Genomic DNA, 16145 nt, shown 5'->3' with positions numbered 1-16145 from the left:
AAAATTATAATTATGTTTATAGCCATGATAAAAACCAATATTCACTGGAAAGGTTAAATTTGAACTTTAATTAAACGAAATAACAAAGGCTAAATGGATTCAAGAATGTATATACTAACCATTATTTTAATTAATCTTATAGAGATTGACTTACATAATTTTATAAATTATAAATAATGGCAGTATTAAATTATATATATATAATATAAAAGAAAGCTTCAACGAATGAAAGCAGAAAGTTGTTTATGAATTATATTATTCTTGCTTGATTAATACAAATCAGCAAAATGAATTCAACGAAACCAAGTTTAGGAAAAAAGATCATGAAAAGAAATAAATTATGAATAAGTTCTAGACAATTTCTCTATGAACAAATGGAATACAACAAAATCGAAAATGATATTTCGCATAAAATGCAAAGAAAATAAACCATATCTGACTGTCTTATGAGTAAAATGTAATATAAAGCTTCTAAAACAAATTTGAAATATGTTAAAAAGCAAAATACATTCTGAAAAATAGAAATTGAAATTCAATATAAATTTTTTAATATTGATCTGTTTTCTAAAAATATTTTTACATTTTCAGCAAAAGTAGACAATCAAAAACAACAAGCTAAAAAACAAAAAAAAAAAAAAAAGATCTAACATATTTTTCCAAATCAATGACCACAATAGCTGATCACAGAAAAGATTTTTAAAATACGTTTAAGTAACTATCGGAATATTTGGACACCGAAAAACACTATCTCACAATACAAAATTTTTAGAACAATTAAGGACATTGAATGGAAATAAAGCATCCTAAAAACCATTTAAGAGAAAAAAAAATTGAAGAATAGCTGACATAATTGATATCAATTCGCAGATAAAAAAATAAATAAATAAATGACACTCGTACCATAAATTGTTCTTTATTATGAATATCCTGTTACACAGAAATATCTTGTATTTCCTTGTTATTGGATATAGAAATAATATTAATAGGCCTAAAATATTGAAAAATAAAAAGAAAACTGTAAAAAGAAAAAAAACAGGGATAAAATAAGATTAGCTACCTTCCATTTAAAAAAAAAGAAAAGAATTTCAGGAAAAATAAACCTTATAAAAAATATGAAATTGATTATGAGTAAAAAGATACCTTCCCTCATGAAAAATAGATAAGAATAAACGACAGAAAGAATTAAGAAAAAAATAAAATTCTGTTTGAACTAAAAAAGTAATAAGGGATGGTAAGAAGAAAAAATACTAATGAACTTTATAGTGATCGTCGCGTCGATATTGTTCAATAAATAATGAACGTTCTTCAAATTTTCATAAAAAATGTTACTAGTGTTTATGTCAATGGTGAAGTTTAGAAATTGTTAAAATTGACAACTAGAATCGGAACTATGATTATTCCTATAAATTACATTTATATAGTTAAATAACTTTCCAATTTTAGCGATGATACAGTGACATTTAATGAAATTAAAAATCTCGATATAAATACTAAACAATAATTATAATGTAGGCAGAATCTAAAGAATTTCCTTCTATCCTGAAAATCATTAAATGTTATTAATTATTTAATCTAAAAAAGGTGAATAAACAAGACCTTAAATTGGTTTGGGTTTTGTTGTTTTATCTGGCTAACAAGATAATGAACATAAATAAAATAAGATTTAATCCATCAAAAGATTAAATTATAATAAACAGAATATTTACAGTAGGAATATATAATAATACTGATTATGAATAAGAATTATTTGAATAAACAAATCAGACTGTATATAAATAATTAACAACATTAGCTATGAATAAAGGTATCCTTATTTCAAATCATTATAAAGCACAAATGAAAGCCCCAAATCGGATCACTGATATTTCATTTGAAAATCCTAACGATCTCATCCGATTTACGCATTAATTAATGAAAATGCAAGAGATATCAAATATCTGATTAAATATTATATTACACCGTAATATCACAATGACAAGCGAATTGAAAAACAAATAAAGAGATGTTTTATTAATTTTTACTACTTCAACCGAGGATTGGAATATATCATGCACAACCATAGAAAAAAAAATTACTCATATCTTAAATATTGATAAAACCATGATTGTATAGAAAAAAAAATTATGAAGAGTAATGCATAATGGAATTATTTTTAAACAGTAAGTTAAATGATTTCTAATTATCAAAAAGAATCAAATTACTCATATCTTAAAATTTGATAAAATAATGATTATCAAAAATAAATCTAGAGATTATGTACACCTAGTCAATATGTAAGCTATTATTTAGAATATTATCGCAAAAAACAAAACAAAAAAAAAAACCGAAAATGTCGAAGGGCAATGTATATTAGAATTAGTTTTTAGCAGCAAGTTAAACAATAGAATATTGTTAAAAAGAGTGGTTTAGCTCCTATCTATAAAGAAAAACAAGACAATATTTATGTAAAGCTATACCACACCGTATTATTACTAAATTAAACGAATTAATGTGCTAATAAAGGAATGTTTTATTGATTTTTATATCATTCACTGAATACAACAGATCTTAAACCTTTTGAGTGTGCCATGTCTAAACATTAAAAATAAAATAACTCATATCTTAAATGCTGATAAAACTATGATTGTCAAAAATAAATCTGAAGCATATTTACACAAGGTCATTATGAAAACTATAAATTAGTATATTATTTAATAGGAAAATGTTGAAGATGAATGTATAAAAGAAAAAAAATGTTAAAAATAGTAGTTCAAATCCTTTTTATAAAGGGAACAAGAGAATAGTTATGTAAAGGAATACTACTCCCTAGAATAACAAAACTAAACGAATTAAAGAAATGTTTTATTGATGTTTACATCTCCTACAGTAGAACTCAGATCTATTGAATGTCCATGCAAAGAAAATAACATTACTCATATCTTTAATGTTGACTTAACTATGATTGTAAAGAATAAATCTGAAGTATGTGTACACCTAGTCATTATGTAAGGTATCATCATCATTATCATTATCCCGAACTCAACAATCCATTACTGGATCTTGGCTGCCTCAAGAGTTGTTCCCCTATCCTCAGCAGCCGTCCACCAGTTCCTGATTCCAAGTATTCTGGCATCGGCACATACTTCATCTCTCCATTTCAAACTTGGTCTATCCGCTTTCCTTTTTCCAGCCGGCTCCTTGCTGTACAGCTTCCTTGTTGTAGAGGTCTAGTCCATCCGTATAACGTGGCTCGTCCATCTCAGCCTAGCTATCCAGATACATCTCTTAACATCCGGTTCCTTGTACAATTTGGCTAGTTCTTGGTTTTGCCTGGTTTTCCATTTATCATTCTCCTTCACTGGGCCAAATATCTTCCGAAAGACCTTCCTTTCAAAAATTTACACTTTTTCCTCACTATCCTTTGTCAATGTCCATGTTTCACACCCATAAGCCAGAACCGGTCTTATAAGGACTTTGTAAAGGAGAAGTTAAGTTGCTCATAGTAGTAAGCGGTTTTTCATGTACTCCAGTAGGCCATAATAACATCTGTTTGCGGCAACAATTCTTTGGTTCACCTCCTGGCTCATGTCATTATCCGCAGTCACTACGGATCCCAAATATTTATACCTATGACCTATTTCAAAGTTGTACATACCAACTTGGATTTTTGGACCTGTTTGACGGTTGTCAGTTGTCATGTATTTCGTTTTTTTCTCGTTGACCTCTAGGTTCATCTTTACTGCTGCTGCCTCTAGTAGCGAGCAGTAAGCATCCGCCGTAGCTTTTAAGGATCACTCAATAATACATATGTCATTAATTTTCTCGAGGATCTGTCTTTTACTGAACAGCTGGTCGGTGGTGGACTTCCCCCTAATGAAGGCACTCTGATATTGCCCAACCACTCTCTCCACAAAAGGACGTAGCTTGTTATCGAGGGTATGTGAGAATATGTAGTATATTGTAGGTAGCAGTGTAATGGCCCCATAGTTGTTACAATCTAGGGGATCACCCTTTTTCAGAATGGGGCATATATTGTCAGTTCTCCATTGTTCTAATATAGCTTCCTCTACCTATGCCTGCATTATGAGATTATGCAATCTTTTTTATGGTTTCAGGCCCACCCTCCCTGAGGAGTTCAACTTACAGATCATCAATCCCGACAGCTTTATTGTACTATAGCTGCACGATGGCGTCAAGGACGTCTTCCTCATTTGGGGGCTCCATATTATCGTCAGCATACTTTTCATATTTAAAACCATCATCATTTTGTTTAAAATGATCCTGGTAATGTTTTGTCCATCTTTCCATAATACCAGTTTAAACTGACAACAGAACGCCATCTTTAGTTCGGATCTAACTTAACTTAGGCATGTAAGCTTTCCTTTCCTCATTTACACTTTTGTAGAAGTTTCAAGTTTGTTCCTAGAGGTTTTCCAGATCTTCTATGTTCCTTTCCTACCATTTCCTTCTTCCGCTTCTTTCTATATTCTTCTATCAGATTCCTTGTTCTTCTTCCACTGATCTTACGCCGATGAGCTGAGGGTGGCTTTGCTGCACTATTCATCGTACCAATTACTTCTTCATGTAAATTAATTGATGTAAGCTATAAATTGGTACATTGTAGCAAAAAAAAAAAAAAGAAGGAAAATATTGAAGATAAATGTATATTAGAATTAGTTTTTAGCAGTAAATTAAATAATAGGCAATTGTTAAAAATAGTGGTTCAACATTATTTATAAGGAAACAAGACAATATTTAGGTAAAGGGATACTACACCCTATTATTTAAAAATTAAAAAAATTCAAGTGTATTATTTAAAACAAAAAATATTGAAGATCAATGTATATAAGAATTAGTTTTTAACAGTTACATAAATAGAAAATTGTTATAAAGAGTGCTTCAACTCCAATTTATAAAGGAAACCAGGCAATACTCATGTAGGGAGACTATACTATAGTATAACCAAACTACACAAATTAAGTAGTTAAATCCAACGAAAGATTTATTTTTAATTACCTTTCTAGTTGATTTTTCAACCATATGTTTATTTTTTTTTTAATTAAAAACAAAAACAAATGTTAACTGTTAGTTGGATAAAATATTTCAATGAGGTAGGATTTCTAGGTACAAGAGTGTCACGGATTTATAAAGACCCTGTTCCAAGGGCTTTACAGAATGAGGAGTAATGAGACATCGAGACACGGTGATGAGGACCCCTAGGCAGCCTACATGTTTTTGAAGAATTATACGTGTGTTAATTTTTATACTTTCACCTACCAAGCAGAGATTCGATTCCTTATGGTCCTCCACCATTTTTTTTTTTCGGAATCTACAGCTAGTTTTTTGAGGCACCGGACTTCTGGTTTCTGGTACTTTCACCCACTAGACAGTGATTGAACCACCTACCGGCTCACCACCATTGTTTACCATCCGAGTCTTGGGAGTAGAGTAATACGAAGGACCCTTACCCACCAAATTGTCACCAACCCTTCCCAATTTGGGTGACGGCGGCCATCTCGGTAGAGATTCGGAGACGTATCTCTTATTTTCTTTGATCTAAGCATGTAGACAAGCTTCTATTCTTCCACCTACTGTGAGCGTCTTTCTTATGTTATTTTATCAAATCTCGAGTGTTTCATTACATATTAATTAAGTGTCATTATATAATATTTGAGACTTAATTATTTTATTTTTTTATCATTTTATGCTATAAGATTAAGGTTAAGTTTTTTAAATTAAGCATGTTAATTTTATTTTACCATTGTTTATTATTATTTCTTTAGTTAAGGAAATGATTCTTTTTTATTTATATATTTTATAACACATTTATTTTTTTATAATAATAAGAGGGTATAGTTTATTTTATTTGTTTACTATAATTATAATATATATGTATGTAATATTATTAATTTTCTGTATTAATTATACAGCAGATTCTCTTTTATGAGTTATTTTGGTTCTGTAGGGAGTCAACATTAAGTTCTCCGTCCACTATTAAAATCGAACCAGCTTTTTTTTTTTTACTCTGGGGAAGTGATTTGCATATCTTCATTTATGAAAACACCTCGTCACAACGTTGTTGTAGTTCTATCCGGCTCGGTGATAGGAATGCATGGTTATGCTAAAGCGTAGGGCCATCTGTAGCTCAGGTGGATGAAGAGCAGTCAGTCACCTGGAAACTTAAGCGGCGCCAGTTAAAATCCGGTCTAGAGCTTAGACTTCTTTTTCTTTTCTGAGCCTGTTACGTCCAGTTCTTAAGCGAAATATCAGAACTTGCCCTTTTCTGGAAAGTTGGTAATATGGATCCTGGGGTGGGCGTAGACTTTTTTCATTGAGTAGCGGTCCCACAAAATGAAAAACTTAATCCCTCACCATGCTTCAAATAGGTTATTCCCCTTTAGATAGCCACTTCCTCCCCCATATGCCAGAAGTGACCAGGAATAGGGTCATAAAATTTTTTTTATACCTTAGTGCTCTTACAATCTCAAATTACAAACAATTGGCCGGAATTTTTTCAATGCCAGAGCCCGGATTGTGATTCATGAGTATAGGATCGAATTTTGGCCTGGTGATTTACTTTTCATCAGGCAGTGCAAAGATCACATTCTTACGAGTACTGAAGTAACTTATAAAGTGGTGCGTTGAAAAACTGTACTTGATTGAAAATTAAGAATTGGGAATCATCTGTGAGTACTAAAAAGACACGATATGAAATTAAAATTAAAGAACCAAATCGGCCTATGCTGGTTTCTGAAGCAAAGCACAGGAAGGTTCTTGCAGGTGTGACAGAAATTATCTATTTGATTTCAGAATTGTGCCAGCTGCAAGGCCGAATGATATGAGAACAAACATTCAGCTTATGAAGACTTTTGCTGAGCATACTCGAGTTAAATCAAAACTTAGAATTGAAAAATTATTCAAATTTAATCGTCGACTTAAAGAGAGTAAAGATATCACTAAAGATTTAAATTCATGGAATATGAAGTTAGTAGAGACATTGATAACATTGGAAGGTACGCAGTTCTGTTCCGAACGTCAGAGAGTCTACATCGCGGTGTCTCGTTTGATCTTTTGGAAACAAAAGAGCTATTGTTTTGTGTAAGCTACCGGGTATGTTTAGTGTACTTCTGAGAAAACTGGGCTGCAGTCTACGGCGTCTAAGATTTGTCTTCTAGATTTCATCGAAGCAAGACCGTTCGTTTGATGTGTTAAACAATAGAGCCTTGAGTAACTAACTCTAACGTCGGTTCCCTAGTCAATGTTTGGAATTAGACGAGATATCTACTAGCTCTGCTATCGTCCAACCACCTAAGCCTAAATTTATTTCCTTTCATATATCTATATTTATCTTTATTAATTTTTTTATGGGAGACCTCATAGACCTAAACAGCCATAAGGAAAGAAGAAAATATTAATGGAAAATAATGAAAATGCATCGAATAGCCCAACATTTCTTATCGTTGAAAGAAAAGACGAGCAAGACTTTAAAAGAGTTTCGCCGTTTCTTATTAATAAATTTCTCTCCGGTTATGCAGGAGAATTAAAAAATATTAAAAAACTGAGAAACGGAACATTGCTCGTTGAAACAAATAACGGTAAACAATCCGAAAAATTACTCAACTGTGAGAACTTTGGCGATCAGTTTCCCATTAAAGTGTCGCCACACAAGACTTTAAATTTCAGTAGGGGGTAATTGGTTGTTACGATCTCTAATTTTTGGAGATGGAAGAAATAAAAAACGAATTATCTCACGTCATAAATGATATAATACGCATAAAAATTAAAAGAAATAATAATGGAATTCTGACAACCTCATATATTATTACTTTCCCCACCCCAAAGATTCCAGACACAATAAAAATAGGATTCCATAATTTCAAGGTTCAAAACTACCTACCTAATCCGTTACGGTGCTTCACCTGTTTATCATATAACCAACCAACTAATCAATCTAAACAAAACCTAAATATATACAATGCGGTAGAGAAAAACACGAAGGGGGCGGTAAATGCAACTTGCCGGCTAAATGTGCAAATTGTGGCCCACGCTCGATCGCACGTGCCGAATTTTAAAAATGCACAAAGAAATTAAAGCCATACAGGTAATTAACAAAATACCCTTAATTGAAGTCAGGAAAATATACAAAGAGTAGAACCCAACACAATTTGAAAAACCTTCGCTGATATAACCAAACAAAATTCACATATTACTGAAAAAAAATATATAAGCACTCAAACAAATATAATATTTAACTTTGGAGAAAATATAATTATTTATTATTTATTTATCACCCTACCCTGCCTATTAGGCAATACGGGTGTTCGCAGCAGTTGGTACAACTCATTGCTGCATATGACAAACATTTACATAGCTGTGCACACAGCTTGCTATTGCTACAAAATAAATTTTGCTTTCCTCCTGAGGCCTTGCTGGTATAGCTTATTGCCTCTTACCCAGGGAGAAGCGAGTAGGGCCCACAGCCTCCTTCCACCCATACACGAGGGTCTTGTAGTGGGGGTAGTTTTCTTTCTTCATCAGCTCAGAAAGATCGCTCTCAGTCAGAACATAGAGTCCTGTTTCCCTCATCATCTTGGCTCTCAGTGCTTCATAGGCGGTACAGGAAAGTAAGACGTGGTCGGCGGTCTCAGGAACCTGATAAATTGGGCATAGATGATCAATGTTTATGCCATGTACGGCGAGCTTAGCTCGGAAACCCCCATGCCCCGTGAGAAACTGCGAGATCCAATAGTAGAAAATATATAAATATATCCAGCGACCACTTTTCAATTCGTCTAAATTTTAAAAACTTGAATCATGCAATTCACTTCGCTCGTTAAACCACCTGAGATACAACCATCTGAATTAAGTATCGAGGACGGCTGTCATCTTCTAATGGAAAGCATATTGCAAACAGCCAAGACAGCTATTCTTAAAATAAAGAGCACCACCAAAATACCTTCCGTCCCCTGGTTTAATGAACGATGCAAGGAACCTATTCGAAACCGTAGGAAAGCATACGATCTTTCAAAGTAATAGCACACAAACAAATTTCATTGAGTATTAGAGACAGAGAGCCCTATGCAGACGAACAATAAATAATAGCAAATCTGAATCCTGGAAACAATTTGTCGAAACTATAAATTCATCCACTTCCACCAATTTAGTGTGGGATAAAATCAGGAAAATTCACAAAAACTATCCAGCAACCCAATACACACTACTTTGTCACGGGAAACTAACCGATGACCCTGAAATAATAACTGGAAACTTCGGTGAATATTACTCAAAAATCTATAACCCTCCCTCCATTCATCCGGATGATACAGAAGCTCAGGAACCCGCAGATAACCCCATATATTACCACAACGAAGGCCCAGAAAAAAAATATAACTCTCCTTTCTCTATGTGGGAACTTACATCGATTCTCCGAAATCTCAAAGGAACATCACCCGGTCCCGACGACATCCATTACGCAATGATTCAGCACCTTCCACAAAACTGTTTAAACTGGCTACTCGAATTCTTTAATCATATATGGAAAACTGGTGATTTTCCTAACGCCTGGCGACAATCAATAGTAGTTCCAATGCTAAAAGCAGGCAAAGACAAGCGCCAAACAAGCAGTTACCGCCCCACATTTCTAACAAGTTGCTAGTGCAAAATAATGGATCGAATGGTTAACAAGCGCTTGGTATGGATCCTTGAAAAAAACGATATTCTCCAGAGTTATCAATGCGGGTTTCGCAGAGGGAGGTCCACTAACGACCACTTAGTTCAATTGGAAGCTGAACTACAATATACTTTCATAGAAAGGCATCAAGCAGTCGTAATTTTCTTCCATTAAATCTTCGACATGGTTAAAGCAATCGACTGTACGAGCAAAAATACTATTATAAAACAACTTATATCCTTAAATTTTACGGGTAATCTCATAACATTCATCAAGCAATTCTTATCCCTACGGACATACAAAATCAGAATAGGAAATCATCTCTCTGGTAATTTCGAACAAAAAATTGGAGTACCGCAAGTATGTGTTCTCAGCACAACTTTGTTTTCCCTGGCCATCAATGACTTGGGAAGAAACATGACGAGAGGAATAAAGGTGATGCTCTATGTGGACGATCTAGCGATTATGTGCTGCTCAATCGATATGAACCAAATAAAAATCAAACTACAAGAAGCTCTTAATCGATTAAAAATCTGGTCAAACAGCTCAGGTCTTACCTTCTCAACCGAAAAAACTATATGTCTTCATTTCAGCCGAAAAAGAATAACACCTCCAGGTCCAGAACTCACCCTTGGAGATTCTCCGTTACTGTATGTTGAACATTGTAGATTTTTAGGCCTCATATTCGATAGGCGTCTTTCTTGGAACCACCATATCAGTACACTTAGAAACAGATGCATAGATAAAATTCAAATCTTAAAAGTCCTCGGCAAAACATCATGGGGAGCTGATAGATCAATGATGTTGAAAATATACATAGCCTTAATTCGCTCCAAACTTGATTATGGAAGTTTTGTGTATGGTTCAGCTTGCTTCCAAAGCCTAGCCAAACTCGACACCGTTCAGAACACCCGAATCCGCATTGCCACAGGTGCCTTTAGGACCAGTCCAGTTATAAGTTTATGTGCTGCATCTGGAATATCACCCCTACTATTTAGACGACAACTATTAGCTACCAATTATTTTTCCCGGCTATACCTGCAACCCTCGCATCCAACTTATAAGTACATTTTCAATCCTAAATTCTCTAGACAGTTCCAGCAGAAGATAAATACAACACTACACCTCGCTGAACGATTATCGGCCACTGTCACAGAATTAAAAGCAATAGCCATCAACATACCACAAAATAACACGCCCCCCTGGACCTACCAACGTCCAAATGTAAATCTCCAACTATCCAAATACCGCAAACAAAATACAACAATGTCAAAATATCAAGAAAAGTTCTGAGAACTGCTACAAACTCTACCAGAACATACCGCTATATATACAGATGGTTCGAAGTCAGATAACGCAACAGGATCTGCCTTTGTGACACAAAACACAGCCCATAAGAGAAAACTGCATCATCTCTCTAATATATAGGGTGTTTTTTTAAGCCCGATAGAACTTGAAATTGTAAAAAATAACACAAAAAATTAAATTGTAATCAAAATTTTTTTTTTATTCGAAAGATCAATACGTGACATTAACATTTGAAAATGATTTCGGGCATATGGGCACCGCGGCTGTTCTTGACGAAGCGCATTCTGGACGTCCAATTTTGGGCCACTTTTTCGAGCACTGCTGGCCGAATGTCACGAATAACACGAACAATGCTGGCCTCCAAGGCGTCAATTGTTGCTGGTTTATCAGCATAAACCAGTGACTTCACGTAGCCCCACAGGAAATAATCGAGAGGTGTCAAATCGCACGACCATATGCGGCAATTTTGCTTATTAACAAACCCGTTAAGCCAAAAATGCGCCACAATTTTACAGAATGCGCTTCGTCAAGAACAGCCGCGGTGCCCATATGCCCGAAATCATTTTCAAATGTTAATGTCACGTATTGATCTTTCGAATAAAAAAAAAATTTTGATTACAATTTAATTTTTTGTGTTATTTTTTACAATTTCAAGTTCTATCGGGCTTAAAAAAAAACCCTATATATACCGCAGAACTAAGTGCCATAGCATCCGCCCTTTACTTTTGCATGACAAATATACCAAATGGCAATATAGGAATAATATCGGACTCCATGAGCGCTCTTCAAGGACTAGATATAATGTATTCAGTTCACCCACTTGTTCAACGAATTCATGAATACTTAATAATGCTAAAACAAATAGATAAATCAGTCTATTTCATCTGGGGTCCCGGGCATGTTGGTATTACGGGAAATGAGATGGCCGACAAAGCTGCTAGAGAAGCGCTAGTCCTCCTAGGTAGACCCGCAGCAATCTTAACTGCAAAGGAACTTGCTCGCCCTTGAAAGGAATCTATTAAGACAAGATGGCAGCCAATGTGGAATGAAAGTCCACCCAGTAAGTTGAAACCTATAAAGAAAGATGTGAAGTCCTGGATTACATCAACCCGAAGTAGACTTATTCACGAGTAGTGATCACCCGATTCAGAATAGGACATACCCGATTGACACACATCCACCTCATAACAGGAGAGGCCCCTCCAACATGTTCGAAATGTAATAGCAATCTGACCGTTAAACACATTTTTGCAGAATGTCATCACTACACATTAACTCTGAACCAGTTAGGGATACCAACAAATGTTCCAATGGCGTTGAGAAACGACGAATCTGTAATAGAAAAAGTCATTAAATTCATCCATTAGACTAACTTAATAACCAGCCTTTAATTATTAAGATTAACTCTTTAGCTTGCCTTATTTTTAAAATTAGAACAGTTACTTATCTGCTTTTCATCATCCTTTCTTCATCCTTTCCACTATCGTAACGATTATTAAACAAATTATAATTGCCTAGCTAGATAATATTTCAAATCTCAGGGAAATGAATCCCACTGGTGCGGATCAGTGCACCTTACCAAAATTATGACTATGGAACAACTAGGCCTTACCAAAACGAACAACCAGCGGGGGCTGATGACCAGGCTGTTAAACGCCCTTTCAAAACTAACGAACTATCAACAAACATTGGAAAGTAGGGTTCATCGCATGGAAAAGATCTTTTTTGGAGAAAATATAGTAACTACTGTCGGTAATGATAGTGATAGGACCCAAAGCATGAGAGATAATGCTATCTCATCTGTCAACAATTTCAAATCTTGGTCTTTTATTTTTTTTAGGAAGAACAAAGAGTGAAGTCCTTAGTTACATCTATACTCTAGGTAAAGCTGTAAAAAGTTTGACCTTTCGGCTCCCTACACCAAGATTGACAGAAGTAGTAAACAACCGAGGTAGTAGCTTAGTTGAAGCATTTGATTCAATGATTTCCACGCATAATCTCTAATTAAAACTGTGTATTGTGCCCACTTGACGAGCTAACAGGTATGCAGCAATAAAAATAAATTTTGAGTGGACAGTGCAGTCCCCCACCCAACTTGTAGTGGCAAAACATTTAAATCCCAAACATCTTATGGAAATTTCTTCCAAATTTGCAATTCACATAAATAGTAAACTTGGTGGTACCCTTTGGAGAATAGCCAATCTGTTGAATGTTTTTTTTGGTTATAATGTATGTCCTGATACTTTCCGGAAAGATATGTCATATGGAGCTATGGTGGCTTCACTGAATCCATCTTTTTCAAGGTGTTATTCCTTATTATCATGGAGAAGAACTATCTTATGACTTAGCTATGAGTATCTTTAAATCCATTATTTGTCACAAAGAGAAGAATGAGGATAACATACCTTCTATGATAATACTTTTTTTGAGTAGGAGAGGTATATAAATACTTTTCGTTTTTAATCATGAATTGAGAATTGTAAAAGTACGACTTTCTGAGATCTACAAAGACAAATCACCTTAGTAAATGCAAATCACTTTTGTAATTGTCACTAAAATACTTTTCAGAATGGCAGTAATGCTATCACTGGTACAGTTGCTGATGACTGTATCACATCTTTTGACCACTATGATTTCTTTCTAGTATCACAATCTGTACATCAAGGCACCGTAAGCCCTACTTCCTGCAATGTAATAGATGACTGAACAGGTCTAGGTGTGGAAAAAAATAGAAGGGTTTGCTTAGAAAAAGACCTACCTTCTCTCTAATTGGAGTGGAACGGTGAGAGTTCCTGCTCAATGTCAGAATGCACATAAGATGGATTTTCTTGTAAATCAGTGTTAAGATCGAGCGCCAAACCCTGATTTTGATGATCTGTTATATTTTCTTTTAAATGAAAGTTATTTAGAATCATTCTCAATCTTTCTTAATTTCAATAATTTTATAATTATATAACTTTTTATGTACAATTAAGGTAGGAATTTTTTTTAGCTTTTTATGTTAACAAGTAGATTAATGTTCTACTAAGTTTTTATTTCTTTCATTTGTCAGTACCGCTTATACTGAGTGAGGAGGAAGTCTACAGACTTCCCTCCAACTCCGTCGATCTTCCAGCAAACGCCTTCTTTCATTCCACTGGATTCCTCTTTTCAATCCTTCTTGAAGGAAATCCTTCTTTACTTTATCTTTACATTTATTAGAACTAAAATATACTGTAGTGTGCTCAAGCTACCACCCTGCCGAATTCCTATTGTGGTTTCAATTTCTTGAGATGTACAGTTGGCAAACCTTCAAATGCTTCTTGATCTGCGTCCTTGATCTACTACCTTATTTCTTAAAGCCTCTGGGTCAAGCATACTTAAGGTTCATTATCTCTTTTTAACAGTTTTTCAAAGACCTGTCTCATGGTAACAAAAAGGTTTTGGATGTTGCGATTTTCTCGAAATCCGTATTGTTCTTCTTATAGCACCTTTAGACTCTTCCTCTCATTCTTTTCTTCAGAATCATAGAATGTATTTTGCTTGGTATGTTTAGGAGAGAAATTCCATGACGGTTGTTGCAATCTCTGTTGTCTCATTTCTTAAAGATTAGAATAATGACTATAACTTCCTAATCTTTCGGTATTTTCTTCTTCTTTCACATTAGGTTCAAAAAGGTGAAAAAAAGATTCAAATTCGTCCATACCCGAGGATTTTCTCAGGTTCATACTCTGTAGAGCTTCCTCTAATTCGTTATCGTCGATATATTCGTCCTTTCCCAAGTATTTCCTTCGTTCTACTCTTCATTTACTTGGGTTAGGCCTCTATTCTCTTCCAGCAAATTTTGGAAGTATTCCCTCCATCTTTCCATTATTTGGTTACTCTGCCTGAGGATATTCCATTGGTACTTTTTCTTTTCTTTTCTTAATCCTTTGAGTACACCGCAGAACAACTTTACATGAACAAGTATAAGTGTAAAGTGCAAAGTTCTGGAGGTGGACTGCTGGATACATAATCAAAGAGCAGCTCCAGTCGATTTCTGACCTCGAGAGTACCTTCTTTTCACACACATGCATATTAGCTTTCGGGGTCTCTTTGAAATGGCGAACACCAATACCCTGCCACCTGAAATTGACCCATTCTTCAAAAAGAATTCTTACGTAACGACTACCGTAAAGCTCTCGCACTTTGGTAGCTCCGATCTACACCCAATCTATCGGCACATGGCGCGATTTCGGATTAGTAATTAAATATAGACTGGACTAGGGGATCCGGAACATTCAACAGTCGCTGGGCAATGGACCAAAGCTGCAGAAGAGCTTCCCATTGGCAGCGGATCAGACCCAGTCCTCGATATCTCCTGGGTGCATACAACATCGCCGACGAGGTGTTAGCAGAGAGCCCGATGATGGCTTTGATATCCCTGTGGATATTGGTATCACTACCCTTCAATATCGCATCAATATCTTTGTAAGGGGCGCGGTCTGGAGAGGATAAGTCCCAAGAACAAGTATTAGCCCAAGCAACAACATCGATTTTTTTTTGTAAGAATTACTGTGGATGCTTCTTGGTCTGTATGAAACAGACTATTATTTATTAATTTATCAGATTAGTATCTGAGTCCACCAAATATTTGGAGTTAACAAGTCGTCATTACATTTCTTATTCAACATTTCACACTAGAAGAAATACTACCCTGAGAAGAATTTTCTTGTTATAAGCTTATACAAATTACGAAACGGAGATATGAAATAAATAGTTTCATTACTGTAAAAACTGTTTAGCATTGATGGTGCGCTTTTTATAAATTACAGTAGATATTTAATTTATAAACTGGTCCATATGAATTTAGACTGCTCAGGGTACAAGACGGAAGATATAGTTATTAATATCCATAAAGTGGTCTTTCTTTTTTATTATATTTATATTAAATTATTTCACCATAATTATTACATTCTAAAATTTTCTTTTTAAGTGTTAACAATACTGGTCCTGTATTATCCTTTTTTACATAATTAAAAATGTGGTCTTTTAAAAGAAAAATATCTACCATTAACGTTGCAGAAGAAACTAACGATTATAAATTGCCTTGGCAGAGATAAATCCGAGAAGAGAGGAAAAGAAACAGCGAAGGAATTCATCGATGTAAGGTCTAAACCGAAATTTCAAAGTATTTCTAAGGATAATAATTAATGAAAACATAAAGAAT

At 34.6% G+C, this 16145-nt stretch overlaps 1 pseudogene; it reads left to right on the top strand.

Annotated features, from left to right (window-relative positions):
* Window positions 1-6719: 6719 nt before the first annotated feature.
* LOC136797303 (protein piwi-like) lies at window positions 6720-14254 on the top strand (annotated as a pseudogene).
* The last annotated feature ends 1891 nt before the right edge of the window (window positions 14255-16145 follow it).

Source organism: Halyomorpha halys, unplaced genomic scaffold (genome assembly GCF_000696795.3).
Source record: "Halyomorpha halys isolate HHAL.00 unplaced genomic scaffold, Hhal_1.1 Scaffold55.1, whole genome shotgun sequence".
Lineage (NCBI taxonomy): Eukaryota > Metazoa > Arthropoda > Insecta > Hemiptera > Pentatomidae > Halyomorpha > Halyomorpha halys.
This window is presented reverse-complemented; position numbering and strand designations above follow the sequence as displayed.